Here is a 12,590-nt window from a genome sequence, read left to right as displayed (position 1 = left end):
AGAGAAGTTGAGAGAGGGAGGAGGAACTAGAGAGGGATAGAGACAGAGTCACCTGCAGACTTGCATCACCAATTGTAAAATGTACCCACTGCAGATGGGGAGTGGGGGTTCGAACCCAGATTCTTTCAGAGGTCCTTGTGCTTAGTACTATATGCACTTAACCGGGTGTGCTTACCACCTGGCCCCCTGCCACTGAGCTTTTTCAAAGTTATATTTTCTTTTTAACAAAATACTTTATTCATTTAGTTACTTATGTGGGGGGAGGTGAAGAGAGGGGGAGAAGCAGAACATTACTCTGGCACATGCTGTGCTGGGGATTGAACTCAGGACATCATACTGGAGAGTCTAACACTTTACCCATTATGCCAACTGCCAGGCCACCAAAGTCACACTTTCTGTGATTGGTACATTCTTCCTGCAGCTACACCCCCCCCCCCATCCCAAGTATCTAATTCTTTACTAGAATTGATTCAAACTATTCAGTAAGAAATTTGGGGAGGTAGTTCAACAGGAAAAGGATAGGGTCTATATACATGAGATTCTGGGTTTGAATTCTAAACAACACTTATGCTGAGAAGGTGCTCTGGGCTCTCAGCTTCTCTAGCTTATAAATAGATAAATAGATACTATTTTCAAAAAGAGAACCCATTGAAACTGAGCGCCCCCGTATATACTATCCCTTCCTTCTAAAAAGGCTCAGAAGAGTCAATAACTTCTGAGTACTCAAGGATCAACTTCAAAATGGCTGTGCAAAGGAAAACATGTCATATCTAGTGCTCACTGTTTATCCAGCTACGAGTATTTGTTGAATGAATGAAGGGGAGTGCTTTAAGCCTTAACAGTATTGAACAAGAAAGAAATGAAAATAATTTGGTCACTGGGGTATTGAAAAGTCCAGATTTCAAATTATTAAAGGGCAAGAAAATGTCCTCCATCCCCCCCAACTTCAAATAAAGTAGAGTAAACATGGGCTATGCCTTCTTATTCTAAATACAGGTCTGTAATATAAAAGAAGCTTCAGAGGATGCTGAAAGGCATAAAATATCAAGGAATGCCCTTTAAAGACATTTGGGAATTTCTAACAGTGCAAAAAATTGGTTGATATCCAGATAGAAGGAAATGAAAAGAGAACGAAGGACTTGGGATGGTTAAAACACAGACTTCTGGGTTCCACTCCCAGAGTTTCTGACTCTATAAGCAATAAGTAATGGTATATATCTCTAAGGAAATGCTCTGAATAATACTTTCTAGTGTGGTGTCAATTATAGCCCAGTCACTAATATCATTGCACTTTGATGGCGATAGACATTCAGAGCTCTAATATACATCTATTGTTCCGTACATTCTGAAACTAGCTTTGCACTAAGCTTAGGCAGATGCTTTGCCCTAGTGTAGTCACAGTGACTCTTATGATGTCAAGACCTTCACAGTGAGGGCGTGGCAGCTCAAGGGGGCGGGGCATCTTAAAGGGCGGGGCATCCCAAGGGTGGGGCCCCCAAGGGGTGGGGCACTGCAGCAGGGGTTTGTACCGCTTTTTCCTTTTTCCTTTTTAAAAAATTGTACTTAAGCTCTCCAGGAAACAACCAAAGCAGTTTTCTTCTTAAATGTTTTCCTCTTTTTTTTTTTTAATTGCCACTAGGATTATTTCTGGGACTCAGTGCTGGCACTATGAATCCATCAACCCCAGTGGTCATTTCCCCCGCCCCCACTTTTTCAATTTGATAGGACAGATAGAAATTGACAGAAGAGAGGGAGATATGGAGAGACACCTGCAGCCCTGCTTCACCACTTGTGAAGCATAGCCCTCTGCAGTTGGGAGGTCTCCTTTTTTAATCTTTATGACCTCAAGATGGGCAAAAGATTTCTCATTTTTAAATGTCTGTTGGTTTATTTGTGTATTGGAAAGAGACAGTCAGAAATCGAGTGGGTAGGGGAGATAGAGAAGGAGAGAGAAAGAGACACCCAGAGCACTGCTTCACCACTTGCAAAGTTTTCCCCTTGCAGGTGGGGACTGGGGGCTCAACCCCAAGTCTTTACACATTGTAATATGTGCACTCAACCAGGTGCAATACCTCCGCTCCCCGCAAATATTTATTTATTTAATGAAGAGAGCAAGAAAGAGAACCAGTGCATCACTTACACTCATATGGAGTGCTGGTGCTCAAAGTCAGGACCTTACATATGCAAGCCCTATGTTCTACTACTGAGCCACCTTCCCAGCTACACAATTTCCCTTTTCTTATTTTATTTAGATAGAGTCAGAGGGAGGGAGGGAAGGAGGGGGACGAGAGAGAGAGAGAGAGAGAGAGAGAAAGAGAGAGAGAGAGGAGCACAGAAACTTCCTTCAGTGTGGTGAGGGCTAGGCTTGAACACACTAGCCAAGTGAGCTATTTCATTAACCCACAGTTTCCCTTGTCTTTTACCCACACAGTCCACTCACCCTTTCAAAGAAATGAGGATAGGTGGATGAAGGGGGCAAAGCGCAGCCATCCCAGATCACACCCAGGAAGTGAAATGCAGAAGAAAGTCCTCTCCTCTCTTCAAGGCCCCAGAGGAACATTTCCCAGGCAAGGCTGGTCAGATGGAAGGCAGATCGCTTTCCCATCTCCCAGCACACTCAGCAACCCCCCCCCACCCTACCCTGTTTATAGAGCTGCAAACTCAGCTGCCTCTCCTGCAGAGGGAATGGTTTGCTGTTTTGGGTGTAGTCCACATTTGTAAGCTGTGTGGATGGAGGAACTCACATCCGTATTTATATATCGCACTTCATTAATCGTCAAAGTCTATCTGGGACTGTCTGGTGCTCTTTAAAAAAAAGTCTCAGTTCTTGACAACTTGGAGACTCAAGCTGAGACTGTTCTTAGTGCATAAAAAAATCTATCTCTTCTTGAGATTTTTTTTCCCCCTTTGCAAAACTTAAGTGTCAGTCCACGGGGTGATTCAGTTGGGCAGTGGAAAGCCAGCACTGTGAACCTCATTGTTTCTTCATTGCCAGCTTACTGATCTATTTAGAGAATGTGTACTTTGAGGGGAGGGGGGAAAGGGCCTGAGAGCACAAAGAGACCTGTGTGCACACTCTTCAGGGCACGTGGGTCTGCTGGAATGTGTACATGGGTCAGCCAAGAGCCTAAGTAGGTTTCAACAGTGGGGTCTTATCGCTGCACACAGCTGGGGTTGGAGGGCTCCCCAACACAGAGCAAAACTACTAAGGGTCAGGTTGCTGCAACAGCCAGCCTTCTTCCTGGCCCCCAAGGAGACTTTGCAGCGAAGAGGTTATTCCCTGAGATTAATGGCTATTTCTCCACCACGTTTCCCTCCTCTTATGAAAGTCATATATCTTTGACTTTGCTTTGGTTTCCGGATAAGTCTCTGGGACAGGTCTGTCCAGGAAGGTCATAGAATGTGACAGCTAGGATGGACAGTCAAGGATACTTCATTTAGTCTCTTTCTTCACCTCTTCCCCGCCACCCCCCAACTCCACCTCCAGGGTCAGAGAGGGTGTCGACTCTAGCCAGGACCCAGAATCCCTATCTAATGCTCTTTCCTCTCTAAATATGTGAAAGATAGTCTAAACAATCTTTAGGAAATAAAGAGTGAGAATTGTTGATCCAGTGCTGGGAATCATTATGTAATCTAGCTGGAATTTGACCTATATGCTTTCAGTGAAACTGAAATGGAGATTAGAGAGAACTGCGTGGAGATAGCGCTGGGTGGAAAGGCATACCCAAGGGATGTCTGACAACCGTTATTTCTGTGAGACGGTGTCCTCTGATTTGGCCCCTACCTGCTATGCCAAGCCCATTTTCTCTCTGCTTCTTCCAGGAACCCTTTTTGCATTTGCCAAACCAGGCAAACACTTTGATCTGTATTCTTCTTCACCCTGAACCTGCCTCTCAGTCCTGCTCTCCCCTTCACAGAGGCATGACTCAAATTCTGGATTTTCAGAGCTATGGGGAACCAACAAGACAGGGCTGCAAATAAATAAATAAATAAATAAATAAATTCTGGGAGTGGCTGGGGGAGTAGGGAGGGGAGGAGCCCTGAGCAAGCACTAGGGAGCCTTAGAGGTTTCCTTAGAGAAATGACTCCTGTGAAGCAGACTTTGCAAGTGGCTGTTTTTTGTTTGTTTTTTCTGGATGACAAGTTTTCACTGTTTTTCTCAGAGCTCAGAGCAATGCTCTGTCGAAGGTATGTGTTCCATGGGGTTCTGCTGATGCCATTTATTAGCATGGCTCCAGGGATAATGAATTCAACTGAAACCTACCTAGGAGGAGCTGTTGAGGTTTCTGAAAAAGGACAAGTTCTTTTCCTTCTCTCTTGGAGGGGTGTGTGTGTGTGTGTGTGTGTGTGTGTGTGTGTAACTGTGGCAGTGTGTACACTGGGATGCTGTCGGTGAGGCTGACTTGGGAAAGAAGGTGTGGTCAATACAAAGTGCCAAAGACAATTTTGATTCTGTAGAAAGATTTAGGGAGCCCAGCTGGTGGCACACCTGGTTGAGTGCACGTGTTACAATGCAAAAGGATAGGGGTTCAATCCCCCACTCCCCATCTGCAGGGGGAAAGCTTTGTGAGGTGAGTGGTGAAGCAGTGTGGCAAGTGTCTCTCTGTCTTTCTCCCCCTGTCTAGTTCTCCCTTTCCTCTCAATTTCTGGCTGTCTCTATCCAATAAATAATTACAGATGATTAAAAAAATAAAGATTTAGGGTGCCAACTTAGGGACATTTACTTAATTTAAAATGACCCATTGTGTGTGTGTGTGCCTGACAGGAACACAGACCACAGTTGATCTAGCTTACACTTTGAACCCATCCTCCAGGGGGCTGGGTGGTGTCACACCTGGCTGAGTGCACATCTTCATGTACAAGGACCAGGGTTAAAGACCTTAGTCTCTACCTACAGGTGGAAGGTTTACAAGTGGTGAAGCAATGATATGAGTCTCTCTCTCTCCTCCCATACCAGAAGTCCTGCCTTTGTTCCTTCTTTATCCACCCCCACCCCCCAAAAGAGTATATATATATTTTAACTATATCTGGAGTTCATGTGCGGCCTTTTGGATCCACCTTTTTTTTTTTTTTTTTTGGTCCAGAGTTTGGCTTGATTTTAAACCTATGCATCTGGGGAGTGAGGAAGCATTGGGTTCACTGAAAGCTTTTCAAGTCAGACTATGGGCTCTCCCTGCTGCCCCTTCCCCCCAGGAGAAGGCCTGTTTCAGAAGCCTACAAAGTAGGGACAGGCCCCTGCGATGGCAAAGTCACAAACCCTCAAATCCTTTCTAGGCTCTTCTCAAGGAAGGCATAAGACAGTGGCAGGTGTAGTCTAAACAGACTGCAGTCACTAGTCTGCCAGCAGACTCCTTGTTTTTAGTTAAGCTGGAGCTTGCAAGCAGAGAACATGCCAGTCAAGGATCGGGCCAAAGCTGAAGTCTCATCAACTGAGACATGGAGCCAGAAGAGCCCAAGCAGCCTCTGCAGTTTCTAAGCAAAGAGGGAAACACATTGTCCTGTGGGACTTCCGGTATGGGAGGAGGGACGGGTTTTCACAGGACACATGTGCTACACACTACTCCACCCACCCGGACTGGGACTGCTGGCACTTGGGAGAAACGTGCCCCCTCCAGGACACAGTTATTTTAATGCCAACTAAAATCCACTTTTCCTGTGGTCTCAGAGGCCACAGCCTAGAATTTATACATTGCTCACATAGGCTGTCTGCGCATATTTTCCAGATTCTGAATAGTTCCCCCTTCCTTGATGCCTGGGCCAATTTTCGGGGTGTGGTGGACAGGAAACACCTTCAGTCTGGCCTCCCTGAAAATTTATGAAGCTCTGAATGACAACAGTGCAATAGTCTGAATTGTGAGCTGGTTTAAAATAGGAGCACCAGGGAGTCGGGCGGTGGTGCAGTGTTGCCCTTGTTGTCTTATTATTGTAGTTATTATTATTGTTATTGATGTCGTTGTTGTTGTATAGGACAGAAGGAAATGGAGAAAGGAGGGGAAGATGGGGGGGGGAGAGAGAGACACTTGCAGACCTGCTTCACTGCCTGTGAAGCAATCCCTTGCAGGTGGGGAGTCAGGGGCTCCAACCAGGATCCTTGTGCAGGTCCTTGTGCTTTGCGTCAGATGCGCTTAACCCGCAGCGCTACCTCCCGACTCCCTAAAATCCTGTTTTCATAATGTTATTACACAATCAAGATTGTCATCCCAGCAGGGTGTGTGTGTGTAAAATTTGACAAGATGATGAGTTATACTGACGCTTCAATGACATAACTTCTAAATAGCCACACACAATAATTAAACAAGACCCAATTAAAATGCTCAACCCACTCTGCATTTTCATTTTTATATTCATGTGCATTTATCTTAGATTTACATATTTTTAATGTTTTTTTTTTTTGTGTGTGTGTCTACACCACATTGTGATCTCCTTTATTTCAATTCAAGCAGCCCACATACTTACCATTTTCAGAGAACATTCCGTCTGGTTGGTAGACTATATTCTTTTTTTTTTTTTGGACATTCTACCATCATTGAACATTTGGGTTGTCTCCACTTTGTCATTATTATAAATAGTGGGGCTTGGAACAACGTTACATAGCCTGCCACCTACTACACTCTGGTGGGGTTGCTTCCTTGAAATATGTTCTCAAAAATAGAATGCAGCTTAAAAAGAGCTTTCAAACCAGATTGCTCTCCAGAAAAATACCACTGGCTTACTAGGTTTGTGTGTCACTAGAGATGACAGACCAGATCATTGCTGAGGAAATGGCTTAGCTTTTCTTTCTAGGCTTGGAAAATAAACATGGGGAATCTTGACTGAAACTTCCTGCACTGCCGCAGCTCACCCCCTCTTTCCTTGGTAGTGTTCAGCTTTCCTGGTCTTTTGCTAACTTCCTCTTCCCTGAACCCTCCCTCCTCCTGCTACTCCTCTTCCTGCACTGGATCTCTCTCGGAGCAAAAGTGATCATACTCATACACTCTGAAATAAACTGCTCCTGCATCAATACCAGGCAACAACAAACCGAGATTACACACAGAAATCCTGGAAGTTCCAGAAGTTCTATCAATGAAAACAAAATGTGGGATACTAGTTTATGGATTTCTGTCATGGACAGAATGACAATTTTGGTGTCAAGGATCAGTTGATAAGAATAGGTTTCCATTACTGGAAACTAAAAGACTCGTGTGTGTGTGTGTGTGTGTGTGTGTGTGTGTGTGTGTGTGTGTGTGTGTGTGTGTGGCGGGGGACTTTCAGGTCCTGGTGCATGATGGTAGAAGAAGACCTAGGCTGGGGGTAAGAGTGTCTGGCAGGAAAATGAGAAAGTTTATATATATTTATAAACAACTATATTTACTGGAAGTCAAAAATCTCGCCAATAAAGAAAGAAAAGCTTGCCATTTTAGAAAGAAAAGTCTAACTGTGAATTTACATACCCATGTGGATCCATGCTATTTGTGGGAGATTTTCCAATGGATAGGTGACATTTTTCAGCATTGGGAGTCTTTTGTTCCCATGCTTCATCTCATTCAATCCTCACAGAGACTCTAAAGCAGACAGGATTACCTTTCTGTTTATGGCTAGGAAAAACTGAGATTTCACAAAATCTTGCTCAGAGTTACACAAACAAAGATATGCCAGAGCTGTAATCTGGACTCAGGTCTGGTTGATTCAAAGTCTTTTGTGCTGATCTTGCCCTGCCTCTGACGCTCTTCTTTATGAAATGGTGGCTTTATCTGCCTCCCTGTCTGACTCCAGGGTTGCTTCCAGGATCAAACGAAACAAATAAACAAAACAAATCCCCAAAGAGCTTTGTAACGAATAAACAAAGCATTGCATTGGTCTGTAAGCATTTTTGCTCATGTGTGACATCATGACCTCTTGGATTTTGTTTCCTGACAGGGACTCAACAGGCCACTACTGGCTGCCATGTTCTGGCCCAGTCCTGAGCTGTCTGGAGAGACACTATAGTTTTGATCGCAGAAGAACTTCTGAGGAGTGGACTCTCAATTATTGTAATGCTGTGAGATAATGAGAGCTACAGGGAAAAAGAGACTCAGGCTCACCTGTTTTGACACTTTTTTTCTTGTTGGTCTTACTCATGATTCAGAAAAGGCCGGGTGTTCTAGACTGGCTGTAGGATTCCAAGACTATTGGCTAGGTGTTCTCATAGGCAAGAGGTTTCACTCTAGGAGTCACTGGAGGAGTGGACTCTCACTTCTCTCCTAAGGGAGAAAGCTAGAATTAGATGTGGTTCAGCTGAATACCCAGACCCCAGACTGCTGGCCTTGAGCAAGGTTTTGGGTATCCATTATTTGGCTACAGACTTCTTTCCATTTCCTGTCTCCTGAATGTTATTCTTGCTCTTATTAATCTTTTACTGAGAACACATGCATTGTCCTGAATGGGACTACGAGAAGAAAAACTGTATTCAATGTAGAGTGTGGGCTCACATAGTAATTCTTTTCATTCTTACAGGCATCCTATGAGGTATGTACCATAATAACTGTTTTTAAAAGAAGAACCTACATAAGTATCTTGCTCAGTATTATACTTTCTGGAAGTAGAGCTGTCACAAGAGTCTGTGGGACGCAATGCTTTGGGTAGCCCTATGTGTGGCATGCTTGCCTGCTTGTGACATGTCTCTTTGAGCGTGATACACTTCCCTGCCCCTTTCATGCAGGGTTTCAAAATTCTGGCAAAACTCTAGGAAGGCACCTGGGAGGAGATGGGTTCAGTGGTAGAGTTCTGGACTTGCAACCATAAAGTCCTAAGTTTTATATCTTTCACTGCTTATATCAGAGTACTGCTCCCTTCTTCTATCTCTCATAAAATCAGTAAATATTAAAAAAATATGCTTTGAAGTATATACATAAATATTTGGGTCATAGTAAAGGCAAAGAACCAGAAGGCTAGAGAAGTTGTCTTATTAGTCCTGGGGTGCACAGTGACTGTTCAAAACCATTTGGCAAAAATGATTTCATAAAAAAATAAAATAAAATTTTGGCCACAGCTTGGGGTCGAGTTAAGAAACATGAATTCTAGTTCCCACTCTGTCACTCCCCAGCTGTATGCCCTTGAGTCAGTCCAATTGTTATTGATTTGGATCATTCTGATTTGGCAGTCTATGCCTTATTCTCCAATCTGTATCATTATCTGTCATTCCCTGTGATCAGATTGATACCTACTTGGTTTTTCAGGAAAACAGAAGTCTAAAATATCAAGATGCTTCCAAATCAAGCACAGGGCTGCAAGAGCTCATCTCAGGAAAGGACCTTTTCTCTAAATGGCAAAGCTAAGTATTGCTGCCACCTGGTGAGGAAAGGGAGCAAGGGCTGTCACTGGGGCAGTCCAAAGGAAGGAACGCAAAACAAAAGAAAGCAAAAGCAACCAGAAGTTACCCTGTTCCTTGGTAACTTCTGCGGGTTTGGCCAATGGATTCCATCAGACACTGTGTCTGCAAGTGATGGTATTTTCCCACTGTTCAAGCCCTCTGCCAAGCCAGGATCTTGGAACCCCTGAAAAGGGTCAACAAGAAGCCCGAACCATCCTCAGAGAGAATTCTGGGGGTAATGTTAACTTAGAAACTAAGGAGGCCACTGAACAGTAGAACTCATACTCAGGATGCAACAAAGACAAGCACCAGATGGTTTCACTCATATATGAAACATAGAGAACCGGTACACATGAATTTGAAAAGAAAACAAGCAAGCAAACAAAAAACAGATGCAGGTAACTGTAAGACTCGTGAGAGCTATGCTGTTTCTCTTTGGGAGGTGGAAAGGTGGGGGACACAGAACTTAGGTGGTGGGTGTACTGTGAATCTAGACACTGTAATCTTGAAGCCTCTTAGAACCCACTATTAATCACAAATTCTAAAAAAATGGGGAAAAAACACCCACAAAACTAGCCATTGCACTAAAAAAAAAAATGCCATGTAAGGAGTGCAGATTTAAGCAGAGACCCCAAATATGTCCTGAGCAGACACAACAGTCAGGTGTTTCCCTTTTCTTTTCTTCTTATTTTTTCTCTTTTCTCTCTCTCTCTCTTTTTTTCTCAGAATGAAAAGGGGTGAGGATGAGAGACTGGGGCTAGGTGAAGGAGTAACAAGCTAAACACATTCAAGTGGAAGGGTCACAAAATAAAGATTGGTGAAAATGTACTGTCTCAGTCCTTTCAAATTAGATATTCCCTTGAAACATATTTTAGACTTTTCCCACTTTGTTTTAAGTGTGACACTTGTTACCATGCAGAATGAAAGACTTTTACTTGATTTTGATAAAGGTTTGTTTATTTTATGAGAGAAAGAGCGATGCTAGAGGACTGCTCAGCTCTAGCATATGTGGTGCTGGGGATTAAACTCGGGGCCTCCGGCATGCAAGTCCTGTACGCCATCACTGAGCTACGTCCTCAGTACTTGGCATTCCTTTTATTGCTGATTTCTTTGACTGTGGGTCATTTGACTCAGTCCATGTGTCCAGCAGAGATAAAGAGGAGAGTGTGGGCCTGGGTGGTAGACCACCTGCTTGAGAACACCTGTTACAATGCACAAAGACTGAGGTACAAGCCTCCCCCCATCCCCACCTGCAAGGGATAGCTTCACAAGTGGTGAAATAGTGCTGCAGGTGTTTCCTTCTCTATCTCTCCCTTCCCTATCAATTCCTCTCTGTCTATCGCTATCCAATAAATCAATAAAATGTTTTAAAAAGGGAGAGTGCACTGGTTTGTTTGCACTGACCACCCTGACTCCAGTTGAATGTCATTTTTTCCCTCACATTGGTACAGAAGGAAAGAGTGTGGTATAGCTGAGTTGTAGACCATATGCTTTGTATGTATGAGTCCTGAGTTTGATTCCTTGCACCAAGCAACCAGCCAGCCAACCAACCAACCAACCAAAAGAAAGAGAAGAAAATTGTTTTGGCCTCAGGTCGGGTAGGGGGCAGGAGGAGGGGAGTTAAGCTGCTCCTTGAACTTTGGAAACTAATGTGATAAAATTTATCAAGACTGGAGGAGGCAGGGGCATGGAAGTAGCATAATGGTTCAGCAAGTAGACTTGCATGCCTTAGGTTCCAAAGTCCCAGGTTTGGTCCCCTGAGAAGTGCTGTGGTAGAAATCCCAAGCCTGAAAAATGAAGATCGGATGAATGATTTATTTATTTCACAACTGTCAAATTGTTACCAACAGCAGAAAACTCCTGAGAGCCGAATTTGAGGGGAGTTGCAAGCTTGATATAGGAGCTTCAGTTAGGTACAAAGTCCCCCCCCCCACCAGTTTACACATCTCAATCTTGTTTTCCACCTTTGGAAATGTGCCCAGGTTCCCAGATGATCAGATAAGTGCTTGCCTTTCTCCTCTGCTATGGGGGACAGACTGTCAGAATGACTATTGTGACAGAACTTGCATACCAGATAGTATTTCAACAAATCAAGAGCCTTTACTATTATTCTAATAAAGCACAACTAACTCAAAACCTCTCCCAAATGAGGTTTTGTACTTATTCATGTAATGCTTTTCAACACAATGACTATTGTTGTTATTATTATCAGGAATATTTACTATTGTTGTTGTTATCAGTAATATTGTTGGGATTCAGTGCCTGCACAACTGCCTCCACTGCCCCTGGTGGCCACTTTTTTTAAATGGAGAGATAAATGGAGAGAGAGAGAGAGAGAGAGAGAGAGAATAAGAGACAGAGTGGAGAGACACCTGTAGCATTGCTCCACCACTGATGGTTTTCCTCCCTGTTCAACTGGTTGACCCCAACCCTTACTATCATTCCTGTTATTATTATTAACTATAATCATGTTTCCCAAGGCTTCATCTATATTTTTAATGTTTTAAATTCACTCATTTATTGAACAGAGACAGAGAAACTGAGGTGGAAAGGGGAGAGAGAGCTAGAGATAGGAAGAGAGAAAAAGAGACATCTGCAGCACTGCTTCACTTTTTATAAAGCTTCCCCAGTGCAGGTGAGACTGGGGGCTTGAACCTGGGTCCTTGAGCATGGTAACTTTTGCACTCAACCAAGTGAGTCACAACCCAGCCTCAAGGCTTCATCTTTATGACTTCATCAATGTCTAACAAAAGGCTAATGAGGTTGTAATAATTATGAGCCCCACTTTATAGCTGAGTAAACTGAGGCTGAGCTCACCCCTCCACCCCCCACCCCCAACTCTGGCTTGGCCTCTCAGATGCACTCATCTGGGGAAACAGGAAGTGCATGTGAACCCCTCAGCTAGCTGGAGGTGGGGAGGGTATGTGCAATTTCATCTGTAGGAAAGACCCCCCCTTGCTTGCCAGTTACAGAGCTCTCTTCCCTAGCTCAAAGCCTCTCCTCAGAGACTGAGCTATCAGCCAGTTGCCTGTAGGGGGAGAGATTACCTTGGGAAAATCTTTTCCCTAATTTACATCGAATTGTTTACTGGGCTAGGCAGTGGTCCAGAGGGAGACAGACTGTAGGAGGGTAGGTGACTAATTAAGGGGTCCAAATTGTTGATTATCTGTAGTTTCAGCTTATCAGAGCAATTGCTTCTTTATTAACATGGATAATTAAGAATTGGCTGTGTAGTTAAGTGATTCAAACCTTCCTTTCTTTC

Source organism: Erinaceus europaeus, chromosome X (genome assembly GCF_950295315.1).
Source record: "Erinaceus europaeus chromosome X, mEriEur2.1, whole genome shotgun sequence".
Lineage (NCBI taxonomy): Eukaryota > Metazoa > Chordata > Mammalia > Eulipotyphla > Erinaceidae > Erinaceus > Erinaceus europaeus.
The sequence above is the reverse complement of the archived record's forward strand: the minus strand, read 5'-3'. Positions refer to the sequence as shown.